Raw genomic sequence first — 14,277 nt, forward strand, 5'->3', positions numbered from 1 at the left:
ATGCAGAGTGCAGGTTTCTCATTGTGGTGGCCTCTCCGTTGTGGAATACAGGCTCTAGGACACTCAGGCATCAGTACTTGGAGTACATGGGCTCAGTCATTGCAGCTCCCAGCTCTAAAGCACAGGCTCAAAAGTTGTGATGCACAGGCTTAGTTGCCCCACAAATGAGGAATCTTCCAGATCAGGGACGAACCAATGTCTCCTGCATTGGCAGTTGTATTCTTAACCACCAAGTTACCAGAGAAGCCCTGGAAACAACTTTCAAGCCCCTATGTCATATACCAGTGAGATAAATACTGAAACACACTTACAAAGGAATACTTCACAGTCTCTAGATGAAAAAAGGAAACTCTTTGTGCTACTGTGGGAAGATCTAAGATATGGAAACTGTGTATAGCTGTATTACTGATTGAAAGAAATAATGAATGTATGCATTAGTTATCATCTATCTTTGAAAATACGAAGAAATTGGTATCCATGTGCACAACATGAATAGTCCTGCATGTTTGATGTAAGACATGCTGCTGCTGCTGCTAAGTCGCTTCAGTCATGTCCGACTCTGTGTGACCCCATAGACAGCAGCCCACCAGGCTCCCCCATCCCTGGGATTCTCCAGGCAAGAACACCAGAGTGGGTTGCCGCTTCCTTCTCCAATGTGTGAAAGTGAAGTCGCTCAGTCGTTTCCGACTCTTAACGACCCCATGGACTGCAGCCTACCAGGCTCCTCCGTCCATGGGATTTTCCAGGCAAGAGTCCTGGAGTGGGGTGTCATTGCCTTCTCCATGTAAGACATGAGAGGATAACTAAGTTTGCACGATACTTTCTTCTGTGACATTTATATTTTGTAAGAGTTCTTACATATTGAAACATAAGTACAGTTATTAAAATTCAGAACAAAATAATGTATGGAATGAAGATGCTCCTATGACAAGGTGAAAGGATTATATACTACTAGAAATAACATGTCAGCTCAACAGGAAACACCTACTTGTTACAGCAGGAAATGGAAAATATATGAGGTGCATCCTAACTTTCTTGTCATTTGGAGTTCTCACTAAGGCATTGAAATTTAGTCTCCAATTCTTTACAGAAAAAGGGTCCCTGGGTATGTTGGCTAAAATGTTCTCTAAGTACTAACCTTAGATTTTAAAAGATGGTGATTTCAAAGAAAAATTTCCCTTCAACTTAACATTTTAGGAATTCTTCTTAGCTGTCTGATGGTTGACCATTGTACTTAGAATAAATTGCTGACAATTCCCCAATAGGACAAATTCTCTTGATTTTGGGAATTTGAGCCCAACACAGATATCCCTAACCCAGGTCCCCAGCCTGAAACCCTGATCAGTCACCATCCATTCCTCCTTACTGTCTCTGATTTCCTGCTTTCCTAAGATTGGGTCTGGTGTCCTTCTCTGTGATGCCATTGTATCAGATTTCCCTCAAACCACAGGATTTTTGTGTAATTTTAATACTGAAATGGTCTATTTATATTTTGTCTCCTACTGCCTTATGATCTTGTCTTTTTGATGTTCTTCACTATCTATGTAGCTCCCACCACATAAGCCCCAAGTATTCAAATAGGGAATGTGAATAAATACATGAGCTTCCACCCATCAGGGCCACAAATTGCTGTGGCAACCCACTCCAGTATTCTTGCCTGGAGAATCCCATGGACAGACGAGCCTGGCAGGCTACAGTCCGTGGGATCGTAAAGAGTCAGACACGACAGAGTGACTTTCACTCACTTGTGGGTATTAATTGGAGTCAGCATCTAAACAAAGACAGCACACATTATTCTGAAATATTTTACTACTAATTTCCACACAAAACTTTGACAGGGGAACCTGACGGGCTACAGTCCATGGGGTCGCAAAGAGTCAGACACGACTTAGCCACTAAATACAACAGCCACACGGGAAAAAAAATAACCTTTTCGAGTTCCAATCTGTGATTGTTCAGAATGTTTGTCTCCTACTTAATCACTAGGATAAAACACCTTTATTGCACCCTGCAACTACATAAATTGACTCTGGATTCTGTCTAAACCATGAGGACGAGTAAAATTCCTCATTGCTGCCTCATTTCCTATGCAAGAGACTTTATTAAGATAACTCATCTGACGACATTGAACACTCTATATGACAGATTTTGTGTAATGTCATTCATTAATACTCATCAAGTAAATGTATGACAAGGGATTTCAACACCCATCAACTAGCAGAAAAATTTTCTTAATATAAAATGATTTCTCTTTTTCAGAGGAGAAGTACTTTCCTGTTGGGTATAAGTTCTTCTATGAGTATCAAAGAATTTAGTATCATTTTAAAGATTTGCTATTCACAGAAAGGCTTCCTTCATAGCTCAGTTGATAAAGAATCCACCTGCAATGCAGGAGACCCTGATTCGATTCCTGGGCCGGGAAGATCTCCTGGAGAAGGGATAGGCTACCCATGCCAGTTTTGTTGGGCTTCCCTTGTGGCTCAGCTGGTGAAGAATCTGCCTGCCATATGGGAGACCTGGGTTGGATTTCTGGGTTGGGAAGATCCCCTGGAGAATGGAAAGGCTACCCATTCCAGTATTCTGGCCTAGAGAATTCCATGAAGTTTCAAAGAGTCAGACACAACTGAGAGACTTTCACTTTCACTTATTCACAGAAAAGTATAAAAATAATAAACTGCAATCCAAATATGAGCTAAAAGTGCTGTTTATAATGGAATGCAAATGTTCAAAGCTCTGATTTATTTATGGTTGTTCTTGTTGTTTATTCACTAAGTTGTGTCTGACTCTGTTCACTTGGACTATAGCCCACTAGGCTCCTCTGTCCATGAGATTTCCCAGGCAAGAACTGGAGTGGGTTGCCATCTTCTTCTCCTTCCCAAAATAGGGATCCAACCCACATCTCCTGCTTGACAAGCAGTTTCTTTACCACTAAGCTACCTGGGAAGCCTCTTATCTACTTACTCAGTTCAGTTCAGTTCAGTCACTTCATTCTGTCTGACTCTGCGACCCCATGAATCCCAGCATGCCAGGCCTCCCTGTCCATCACCAACTCTAGGAGTTAACCCCAACTCATGTCCATCGAGTTAGTGATGCCATCCAGCCATCTCATCCTCTGTCTTCCCCTTCTCCTCCTGCCCCCAATCCCTCCCAGAATCGGGGTCTTTTCCAATGAGTCAACTCTTCGCATGAGGTGGCCAAAGTATTGGCATTTCAGCTTCAGAATCAGTCCTTCCAATGAACACCCAGGACTGATCTCCTTCAGGATGGACTGGTTGGATCTCCTTGCAGTCCAAGAGACTCTCAAGTGTCTTCTCCAACACCACAGCTAAAAAGCATCAATTTTTCAGCTCTCAGCTTTCTTCACAGTCCAACTTTCACATCCATACATGACCTCTGGGAAAACAATAGCCTTGACTAGATGGACCTTTGTTGGCAAAGCAATGTCTCTGCTTTTTAATATGCTATCTAGGTTGGTCATAACTTTCCTTCCAAGGAGTAAGCATCTTTTAATTTCATGGCTGCAATCACCATCTGCAGTGATTTTGGAGCCCCCCCCAAAAAAGTCTGACACTGTTTCCACTGTCTCCCCATCTATTTTCCATGAAGTGATGGGACCAGATACCATGATCTTAGTTTCCTGAATGTTAAGCTTTAAGCCAACTTTTTCACTGTCCTCTTTCACTTTCATCAAGAGGCCTTTTAGTTCCTCTTCACTTTCTGCCATAAGGGTGGTGTCATCTGCACATCTGAGGCTATTGATATTTCTCTCGACAATCTTGATTCCAGCTTGTGCTTCTTCCAGCCTAGCATTTCTCATGATGTACTCTGCATATAAGTTAGATAAGCGGGGTAACAATATACAGGCTTGACATACTCCTTTTCCTATTTGGAACCAGTCTGTTGTTCCATGTCCAGTTCTAACTGTTGCTTCCTGACCTGCATACAGATTTCTCAAGAGGCAGGTCAGGTGGTCTGGTCTTCCCATGTTTTTAAGTGTTTTCCACAGTTTATTGTGATCCACAGAGTTGAAGGCTTTGGAATAGTCGATAAAGCAGAAATAGATGCTTTTCTGGAACTCTCTTGCTTTTTCCATGATCCAGCAGATGTTGGTAATTTGATCTCTGATTCCTCTGCCTTTTCTAAAACCAGCTTGAACATCTGGAAGTTCATGGTTCACATATTGCTGAAGTCCAACTTGGAGAATTTTGAGCATTACTTTATTAGTGTGTGAGATGAGTGTAATTGTGCAGTAGTTTGCACATTCTATGGCAAACTTTCTTTCTTTAGGATTGGAATGAAAACTGACCTTTTCCACTCCTGTGGCCACTGCTCAGTTTTCCAAAGTTGCTGGGATATGGAGTGCAACACTTTCACAGAATCATCTTTCAGGATTTGAAATAGCTCAACTGGAATTCCATCACATCCACTAGCTTTGTTCATAGTGATGTTTTCTAAGGCCCACTTGACTTCACATTCCAGGATGTCTGGCTCTAGGTGAGTGATCACACCATTGTGATTATCTGGGTCGTAAAGATCTTTTTTGTACAGTTCTTCTGTGTATTCTTGCCACCTCTTCTTAATATCTTCTGCTTCTGTTAGGTCCATACCATTTCTGTCCTTTATCGAACCCATCTTTGCCTGAAATGTTCCCTTGGTATCTCTAATTTTCTTGAAGAGACCTCTAGTCTTTCCCATTCTGTTGTTTTCCTCTATTTCTTTGCATTGATCACTGAGGAAGGCTTTCTTATCTCTCCTGGCTATTCTTTGGAACTCTGCATTCAGATGCTTATATCTTTCCTTTTCTCCTTTGCTTTTCACTTCTCTTCTTTTCACAGCTATCTGTAAGTCCTCCTCAGACAGCCATTTTGCTTTTTTGCATTTCTTTTCCTTGGGGATGGTCTTGATCCCTGTCTCCTGTACAATGTCACGAACCTCTGTCCGTAGTTCAGGCACTCTGTCTATCAGACCTAGTTCCTTAAATCTATTTCTCACTTCCACTGTATAGTCATAAGGGATTTGACTTAGGTCATACCTGAATAGTCTAGTGGTTTTCCCTACTTTCTTCAATTTAAGTCTGAATTTGGCAATAAGGAGTTCATGATCTGAGCCACAGTCAGCTCCCGGTCTTGTTTTTGCTGACTATATAGAGATTCTCCATCTTTGGCTGCAAAGAATATAATCAGTCTGATATTGGTGTTGACCATCTGGTGATGTCCATGTGTAGAGTCTGCTCTTCTGTTGTTGGAAGAGGGTGTTTGCTATGACCAGTGCGTTCTCTTGGCAAAACTCTACTAGCCTTTGCCCTTCTTCATTCCATACTCCAAGGCCAAATTTGCCTGTTACTCCAGGCTTTTCTTGAGTTCCTAGTTTTGCATTCTAGTCCCCTATAATGAAAAGGACATCTTTTCTGGGTGTTAGTTCTAAAAGGTTTGTAGGTCTTCATATAACCATTCAACTTCAGTTTCTTCAGCGTTTTGGTTGGGGCATAGGCTTGGATATTGAATGGTTTGCCTTGGAAACGAACAGAGATCATTCTGTCATTTTTGAGATTGCATTCAAGTACTGCATTTCAGACTCTTTTGTTGACCATGATGGCTATTCATGGCTACTCCATTTCTTCTAAGGGATTCCTGCCCACAGTAGTAGATATAATGGCCATCTGAGTTAAATTCACCCATGCCAGTCCATTTTCATTTGCCCATTCCTAGAATAGATTCCTAGAATCTACTTATTATTGATATATAAATGTTCTGATTAACAGAAAAGTATTGCACCTATTATTAATTGAGTTATTCACAGACAGCATGCCCAAATTTGTCTACAACAATAACTTTGATTATCTAGAAAAAGGTGCGGCAAAAAATTCATTCCTTCATATTATTGGTGAATTAAATGTCTTAAAGAAAGTCCTCTTCATAACAACATAAAAAGAGAACACTTTATTTTATTGAATAAGCAGTACCCAGTACATGTGTGTCAGTAGACTAAAATGACTAGAAAGAATAAACTCATGTTATTTATATATCTAGGCCAATGAGTCCTTTACCAGTGCAGATTTTAGCTGGTATAGAGCATGTTTCCTTAAGATCAATGAGATCTTGTTTTCCATAAGCAGACAGGATGGCACAATTTACTATTACATGCTAAACTTTCTGTACCTTGCTTCAGAGAGTCAAACTCATGCTAAATTGGAAACTGAATAACTGATTTTTTGGATCCTTGAAAGAATAATCTAATGTCTTTCATCTTCCTGAGAAGAAATGGTTACAGCCAGGATTGAAGCTGGTGTCAAGGACCCTGTAAATACAGCTACCATATATCCCAGCTATTCCATGTTTGTGGAATAGTTCAGGGTCAACTCCGGGAGTTGGTGATGGACAGGGAGGCCTGGCGTGCTATAGTCCACGGGGTCGCAGGGAGTCAGACATGACTGAGTGATTAACCTGAACTGAACAGGAAATTACCCAAAGTACAGGAAAACAGTAATTCAAAATGATATAGGCACTGAGATCTTCCTTGTAGCATTATTTATATTAGCCAAGATATGGAAACAACCTAAGTGCCAGTCAATGACTGAATGGATAGAAAAGATATAAGATATATATATATATATATTACTCAACCATAAAATAGAATTCAATTCTGACATTTGTGACAACATGGATGGACCTTGACAGTATAATGCTGAATGAAATAGGTAAAGTGAAGAAAGACAAATGCCATATGATTTCACTCACATGAGGAGACAAAAAAAAAAAGCAAATGAGCAAACACGGTAAAACAAACAAACAAACAAAAAACCCTCATAGATACAGTGAACAACTGGTGGTTACTAGAGGCAAGGGGGGCCAGGGCGGAGGAGGTGGACATATGGTGAAGGGGGTCAACTGTGTGGTGATAGGTGACAACTAGACTTGTGATGGTGATCACTTTTTGTGTATACAGAAATCAAATTGTAATACTTAACATGAAACTTTTGAAGTTAAAAAATAGGGAAAGGATCCTTGCCCAGCTGTCTCCAAAGAAAATTTCTAAAAAGGAGATGGACAAATGGGCCTTCTTCAGGTTAGAAATGTGAAGAATTCACCATCATTTACATTTACCTTGCACACAGTATACAAGAACGTTCACTTGTCCTTGGTATCAACGTTTTGGTTTGTTTGCCACATAAACAGTAGTTTTTTGATCAAAGTAAGAAGCTGGTTTCCTAGCATTAGTCCTATTTCAAAGCAGTCCTGCCCCTACTTTCATTTGCAATCTCACTTCTAATAACCATAGACTGCATTTCACATTTTGTCCTAAAATTGACACCAGCACTTTACATTCATGAAGAAAGGTGGAGATAAACTTTAGTATTTATCATTTATAAAATGTTAATCAGACAAAACAAGAAAGGAAAGGCAAGGGTGGAGACAGGCAGAATTCATGCATTGTTACCCAATTTTTCTCAAATTAAAGTTAAATATATCCTGAAACTCTATGGACACACTGACTTATCATTTGAGTACCTGACACAAATTCCCTGAAAGCTTAGGTAAGAAATAATTTTTGAGAGCACCCAAACTGGCATTGTAGAAAAACCCTGAGCTTACTTCCTCTCATGAGCACACCAAACCACAAATATCTGCATAGCAGCCGTCAGTGGAAAAGACAGGAACACAGCAAATAGATCTTCTCCAATTAAAGACATAAGGAGGGAATGACAAGGAGATGTGTAAGAGAGGCAAAATCATGATATCATCAGATCCCATAGTCCCAGGCTGAGTGAACCTCCAACTAGAGAATAATTATCTTGCAGAGGTTCTCCTGCAGGAGTGAGAGTTCTGAGCCCCACTTCAGGATCTTGAACACAGGGCTCCAGCACAAGGAAGATGAGCTCCAGAGCATCTGGCTTTGAAGGCCAATAGGGCTTAGTTGCCGGAACCCCACAGAACTTGGGGAAACAGAGACTTCAGTCTAAAAGGGTTCACACAAAATTGCTTTGTTTTTTAAAATTAATTAATTAATTTACTTTACTTTACAATATTGTATTGGTTTTGCCATACATTGACTTGAATCCACCATGGGTGTTCATGTGTTCCCCATCCTGAACCCCACTCCCGCCTCCCTCCCTATACCTTCCCTCTGGGTCATCCCAGTGCACCAGCCCCAAGCACCCTGTATCATGCATCGAACCTGAACTGGCGATTCATTACACATATGATATTTTACATGTTTCAATGCCATTCTCCCATATCATTCCACCCTCGCCCTCTCCCACAGAGTCCAAAAGACTGTTCACTACATCTGTGTCTCTTTTGCTGTCTCGCATACAGGGTTATCATTACCATCTTTCTAAATTCCATATATATGCATTAGTATACTGTATTGGTGGCTTTTTTTCTGACTTAATTCACTCTGTATAATAGGCTCCAGTTTCAGCCACCTCATTAGAACTGATTCAAATGTATTCTTTTTAATGGCTGAGTAATATTCTATTGTGTGTATGTACCACAGCTTTCTTAGCCATTTGTCTGCTGATGGCATCTAGGTTGCTTCCATGTCCTGGCTATTATAAACAGTGCTGTGATGAACATTGGGGTACACACATCTCTTTCAATTCTGGTTTCCTCCGGGTATATACCCAGCAGCGGGATTGCTGGGTCATATGGCAGTTCTATTTCCAGTTTTTTAAAGAATCTCCACACTGTTCTCCATAGTGGCTGTACTAGTTTGCATTCCCACCAACAGTGTAAGAGGGTTTCTTTTTCTCCACACCCTCTCCAGCATTTATTGCTTGTAGACTTTTGGATAGCAGCCATCCTGACTGGCATGTAATGGTACCTCACTGTGGTTTTGATTTACATTTCTCTGATAATGAGTGATGTGGAGCATCTTTTCATGTGTTTGCTAGCCATCTGTATGTCTTCTTTGGAGAAATGTCTAGTTCTTTGGCCCACTTTTTGATTGGATCTTTTATTTTTCTGGAATTGAGCTGCAGGAGTTGCTTGTATATTTTTGAGATTAATTCCTTGTCCATTGCTTCATTTGCTATTATTTTCTCCCATTCTGAAGGGTATCTTTTCATCTTGCTTATAGTTTCCTTTGTTGTGCAGAAGCTTTTAATTTTAATTAGGTCTCATTTGTTTACTTTTGCTTTTATTTCCAATATTCTGGGAGGTGGGTCATAGAGGATCTTACTGTGGTTTATGTCGGAGAGTGTTTTGCCTATGTTCTCCTCTAGGAGTTTTATAGTTTCTGGTCTTACATTTAGGTCTTTAATCTATTTTGAGTTTATTTTTGCATATGGGGTTAGAAAGTGTTCTAGTTTCATTCTTTTACAAGTGGTCGACCAGTTTTCTCAGCACCACTTGTTACAGAGATTGTCTTTTCTCCATGATATATTCTTGCCTCATTTGTCAAAGATAAGGTGTCCATAGTTACGTGGATTTATCTCTGGGCTTTCTATTTTCTTCCATTTATCTATATTTCTGTCTTTGTTCCTGTACCACACTGTCTTGATGACTGTGGCTTTGTAGTAGAGACTGTAGTCAGGCAGGTTGATTCCTCTGGTCCCTTTCTTCTTTCTCAAGATTGCTTTGGCTAGTCAAGGTTTTTTGTATTTCCATACAAATTGTGAAATAATTTGTTCTAGTTCTTTGAAAAATACCATTGGTAGTTTGATAGGGATTGCATTGAATCTATAGATTGCTTTGAGTAGTATACTCATTTTCACTGTATTGATTCTTCTGATCCATGAATATGGTATATTTCTCCATCTATTTGTGTCCTTTTTGATTTCTTTCATCAGTGATTTATAGTTTTTTATACATTCTTTTTTTCCTTTAGGTAGATTTATTCCTAAGTATTTTATTCTTTTTGTTGCAATGGTGAATGGAATTGTTTCCTTAATTTCTCTTTCTGTTTTCTCATTGTTAGTGTATAGGAATGCAAGGGATTTCTGTGTGTTAATTTTATATCCTGCAACTTTACTATATTCATTGATTAGCTCTAGTAATTTTCTGGTGGAGTCTTTAGGGTTTTCTACATAGAGGATCATGTCATCTGCAAACAGTGAGAGTTCTACTTCTTCTTTTCCAATCTGGATTCCTTTTATTTCATTTTCTGCTCTGAGTGCTGTGGCTAAAACTTCCAAAACTATATTGAATAGTAATGGTGAGTGGGCACCTTTGTCTTGTTCCTGACTTTAGATGAAATGCTTTCAATTTTTCACTGTTGAGGATAATGTTTGCTGAGGGTTTTGTCATATATAGTTTTTATTATATTGAGGTATGTTCCTTCTATTCCTGCTTTCTGGAGAGTTTTTATCATAAATGGATGTTGAATTTTGTCAAAGGCTTTCTCTGCATATATTGAGATAATCATATGGTTTTTATTTTTCAATTTGTTAATGTGGTGTATTACATTGATTGAAATGCCAATATTGAAGAACCCTTGCATCCCTGGCATAAAGCCCACTTGGTCATGATGTATGATCTTTTTAATATGTTGTTGGATTCTGGTTGCTAGAATTTTGTTAAGGATTTTTGCATCTATGTTCATCAGTGATATTGCCCTATAGCTTTCTTTTTTTGTGGCATCTTTGTCTGGTTTTGGTATTAAGGTGATGGTGGCATCATAGAATGAGTTTGGAAGTTTACCTTCCTCTGCAATTTTCTGGAAGAGTTTGAGTAGGATAGGTGTTAGTTCTTCTCTAAATTTTTGGTAGAATTCAGCTGTGAAGCCATCTGGTCCTGGGCTTTTGTGTGTTGGAAGATTTCTGATTACAGTTTCAATTTCAGTGCTTGTGATGGGTCTGTTGAGATTTTCTATTTCTTCGTGGTTCAATTTTGGGAAGTTGTAGTTTTCTAAAGATTTGTCCATTTCTTCCAAGTTGTCCATTTTATTTGCATATAGTTGCTGATAATAGTCTCTTATGATCCTTTGTATTTCTGTGTTGTCTGTTGTGATCTCTCAATTTTCATTTCTAATTTTGTTGATTTGATTTTTATCTCTTTGTTTTTTGGTGAGTCTGGCTAATGGTTTGTCGATTTTATTTACCTACTCAAAGAACCAGCTTTTGGTTTTGTTGATTTTTGCTATGGTCTCTTTTGTTTCTTTTGCATTTATTTCTGCCCTAATTTTTAAGATTTCTTTCCTTCTACTAACCCTGGGATTCTTCATTCTTCCTTTTCAAGTTGCTTTAGGTGTAGAGTTAGGTTATTTATTTGACTTTTTTCTTGTTTCTTTAGGTAAGACTGTAATGCTATGAACCTTCCTCTTAGCACTGCTTTTACAATGTCCCATAGGTTTGGGGTTGTTGTGTTTTCATTTTCATTCATTTCTATGCATATTTTGATTTCTTTTTTGATTTCTTCTATGATTTGTTGATTATCCAGCAGCATGTTGTTCAGCCTTCATATGTTGGAATTTTTAATAGTTTTTCTCCTGTAACTGACATCTAATCTCACTGCATTTTGGTCAGAAGAGATGCTTGGAATGATTTGAATTCTTTTCAACTTACCAAGGCTAGATTTATGGCCCAGGATGTGATCTATCCTGAAGAAGGTTCCGTGTGCACTTGAGAAAGAGGTGAAATTGATTGTTTTGGGGTGAAATGTCCCGTAGATATCAATTAGGTCTAGCTGGTCTATTGTATCATTTAAAGTTTGCATTTCCTTGTTAATTTTCTGTTTAGTTGATCTATCTATAGGTGTGAGTAGAGTATTAAAGTCCCCCACTATTATTGTGTTATTGTTAATTTCCCCTTTCATGCTTGTTAGCATTTGTCTTACATATTGTGGTGCTCCTATGTTGGGTCCATATATATTTATGATTGTTATATCTTCTTCTTGGATTTATCCTTTGATCATTATGTAGTGTCCATCTTTGTCTCTTTTCACAGCCTTTGTTTTAAAGTCTATTTTATCTGATATGAGTATTGCTACTCCTGCTTTCTTTTGGCCTCTATTTGCATGGAATATCTTTTTCCAGCCCTTCACTTTCAGTCTGTATGTGTCCCTTGTTTCAAGGTGGGTCTCTTGTAGACAACATATATAGGGGTCTTGTTTTTGTATCCATTCTGCCAGTCTTTGTCTTTTGGTTGGGGCATTCAAGCCATTTACATTCAAGGCAATTATTGATAAGTATGATCCCGTTGCCATTTACTTTATTGTTTTGGGTTTGATTTTATACACCCTTTCTGTGTTTCCTGTCTAGAGAAGATCCTTTAGCATTTGTTGGAGAGCTGGTTTGGTGGCTCTGAATTCTCTCAATTTTGCTTGTCTGTAAAGCTTCTGATTTCTCCTTCATATTTGAATGAGATCCTTGCTGGGTACAGTAATCTGGGCTGTAGGTTATTTCCTTTCATCACTTTAAGTATGTCTTGCCATTCCCTTCTGGTCTGAAGTTTTTATTGAAAGATCAGCTGTTATCCGTATGGGAATCCCCTTGTGTGTTATTTGTTGTTTTTACCTTGCTGCTTTTATTTATTTATTTTTCTTCTTTTCTTTCTTTCCCCTTTTTCCTCCCTTGCTGCTTTTAATATTTGTTCTTTGTGTTTGATCTTTGGTAATTTGATTAATATGTGTCTTGGGGTGTTTTGCCTTGGATTTATCCTGTTTGGGATTCTCTGGGTTTCTTGGACTTGGGTGATTATTTCCTTCCCCATTTTAGGGAAGTTTTCAACTATTATCTCCTCATGTATTTTCTCATGGTCTTTCTTTTTGTCCTCTTCTTCTGGGACTCCTATGATTTGAATGTTGGGGTGTGTAACATTGTCCCAGAGGTCTCTGAGGTTGTCCTCATTTCTTTTTTCTTTTTTCCTCTCTGTTTCATGTATTTCTACCATTATATCTTCTACCTCACTTAACCTTATCTTCTGCCTCTGTTATTCTACTGTCGGTTCCCTCCAGAGTGATTTTTATCTCATTTATTGCATTATTCATTACATATTGACTATTTTTTATTTCTTCTAGGTCTTTATTAAACCTTTCTTGCATCTTCTCTATCCTTGTCTCCAGGCTATTTATCTGTAGCTTCAATTTGCTCTCAAGATTTTGGATCATTTTCACTATCATATTCACTATTGCAATTCTTTATCAGGTAGATACCCTATCTCTTCCTCTTTTGTTTGGTTTGATGGGCATTTATCCTGTTCTTTTACCTGCTGGGTATTTCTCTGCCTTTTCATCTTGTTTAGATTGCTGTGTTTGGGGTGGTCTTTCTGTATTCTGGCAGTCGGTGGTTCCTCTTTATTGTGGAGGTTCCTCACTGTGGGTGGGGTTGGATGGGTAGCTTGTCAAGGTTTTCTGGTTAGGGAAGCTTGTGTCGGTGTTCTGGAGGGTGGAGCTGGATTTCTTCTCTCTGGAGTGCAATGAAGTGTCTGGTAATAAGTTTTGAGATGTCAGTGGGTTTGGAATGACTTTGGTCAGCCTGTATATTGAGGCTCAGGGTTATGTTCCTGTGTTGCTGGGGAATTTGCATGGTATGTCTTGCTCTGGAGCTTGTTGGCCCTTGGGTGGTGCTTGGTTTCAGTGTAGATATGGAGGTGTTTGATGAGCTCCTATTGTTTAATGGTCCCTGGATTCAAGAGTTCTCTGGTGTTCTCAGGATTTGGACTTAAGCCTCCTGCCTCTGTTTTTCAGTCTTATTCTTATAGTAGCCTCAAGACTTCTCCATCTATACAGCACTGATGATAAAACATCTAGGTTAATGATGAAAAGTTTCTCCACAGTGAGGGACACGCAGAGAGGTACACAGTTACATGGAGAAGAGAAGAGGGAAGAGGGAGTTAGAGGTGACCAGGAGGAGCAGAGGGGGTATCAAAAAGGGAGATTGCAAGCTAGCCAGTAATCACTTCCCTATGTGCTCATCACAGTCTGGACCCCTCAGAGATGTTCACAGAGCTACACAGAGTAGAGAAGAGGGAGGAAGGAGACAGAGGTGGGCAAGAGGATAAAAGTGAAAATGAAGTCGCTCAGTTGTGTCCAACTCTTTGCGACCCTGTGGACTGTAGCCTACCAGGCTCCTCCATCCATGGGATTCTCCAGGCAAGAATACTGGAGTGGGTTGCCATTTCCTTCTCCAGGGGATTTTCCCAACCCAGGGATTGAACCTGGGTCTCCTACATTGGAGGCAGACACTTTAACCTCTGAGCCACCAGGGAAGCCCCAAGAGGATAAAAGGCAGAATAAAAAGGAGAGAGACAGATCCAGCCAGTAATCAGTTCCTTAAGTGTTCTCCACAGCCCAGAACACACAAAGAGATTCACCTAGTTGGGTAGAGAACAAAAGGGGG

The 14,277-nt window shown here is 39.4% G+C and overlaps 1 non-coding gene across 1 annotated transcript; it reads right to left on the reverse strand.

Annotated features, from left to right (window-relative positions):
* Positions 1-14,074: 14,074 nt before the first annotated feature.
* On the reverse strand, positions 14,075-14,146 carry TRNAW-CCA. Its single transcript has one exon. It is a non-coding gene; the product is annotated as a tRNA-Trp (tRNA).
* Between the last annotated feature and the right edge of the window lie 131 nt (positions 14,147-14,277).

The sequence above is a fragment of the Cervus elaphus genome, chromosome 20, assembly GCF_910594005.1.
Source record: "Cervus elaphus chromosome 20, mCerEla1.1, whole genome shotgun sequence".
In the NCBI taxonomy this organism is placed as follows: Eukaryota; Metazoa; Chordata; class Mammalia; order Artiodactyla; family Cervidae; genus Cervus; species Cervus elaphus.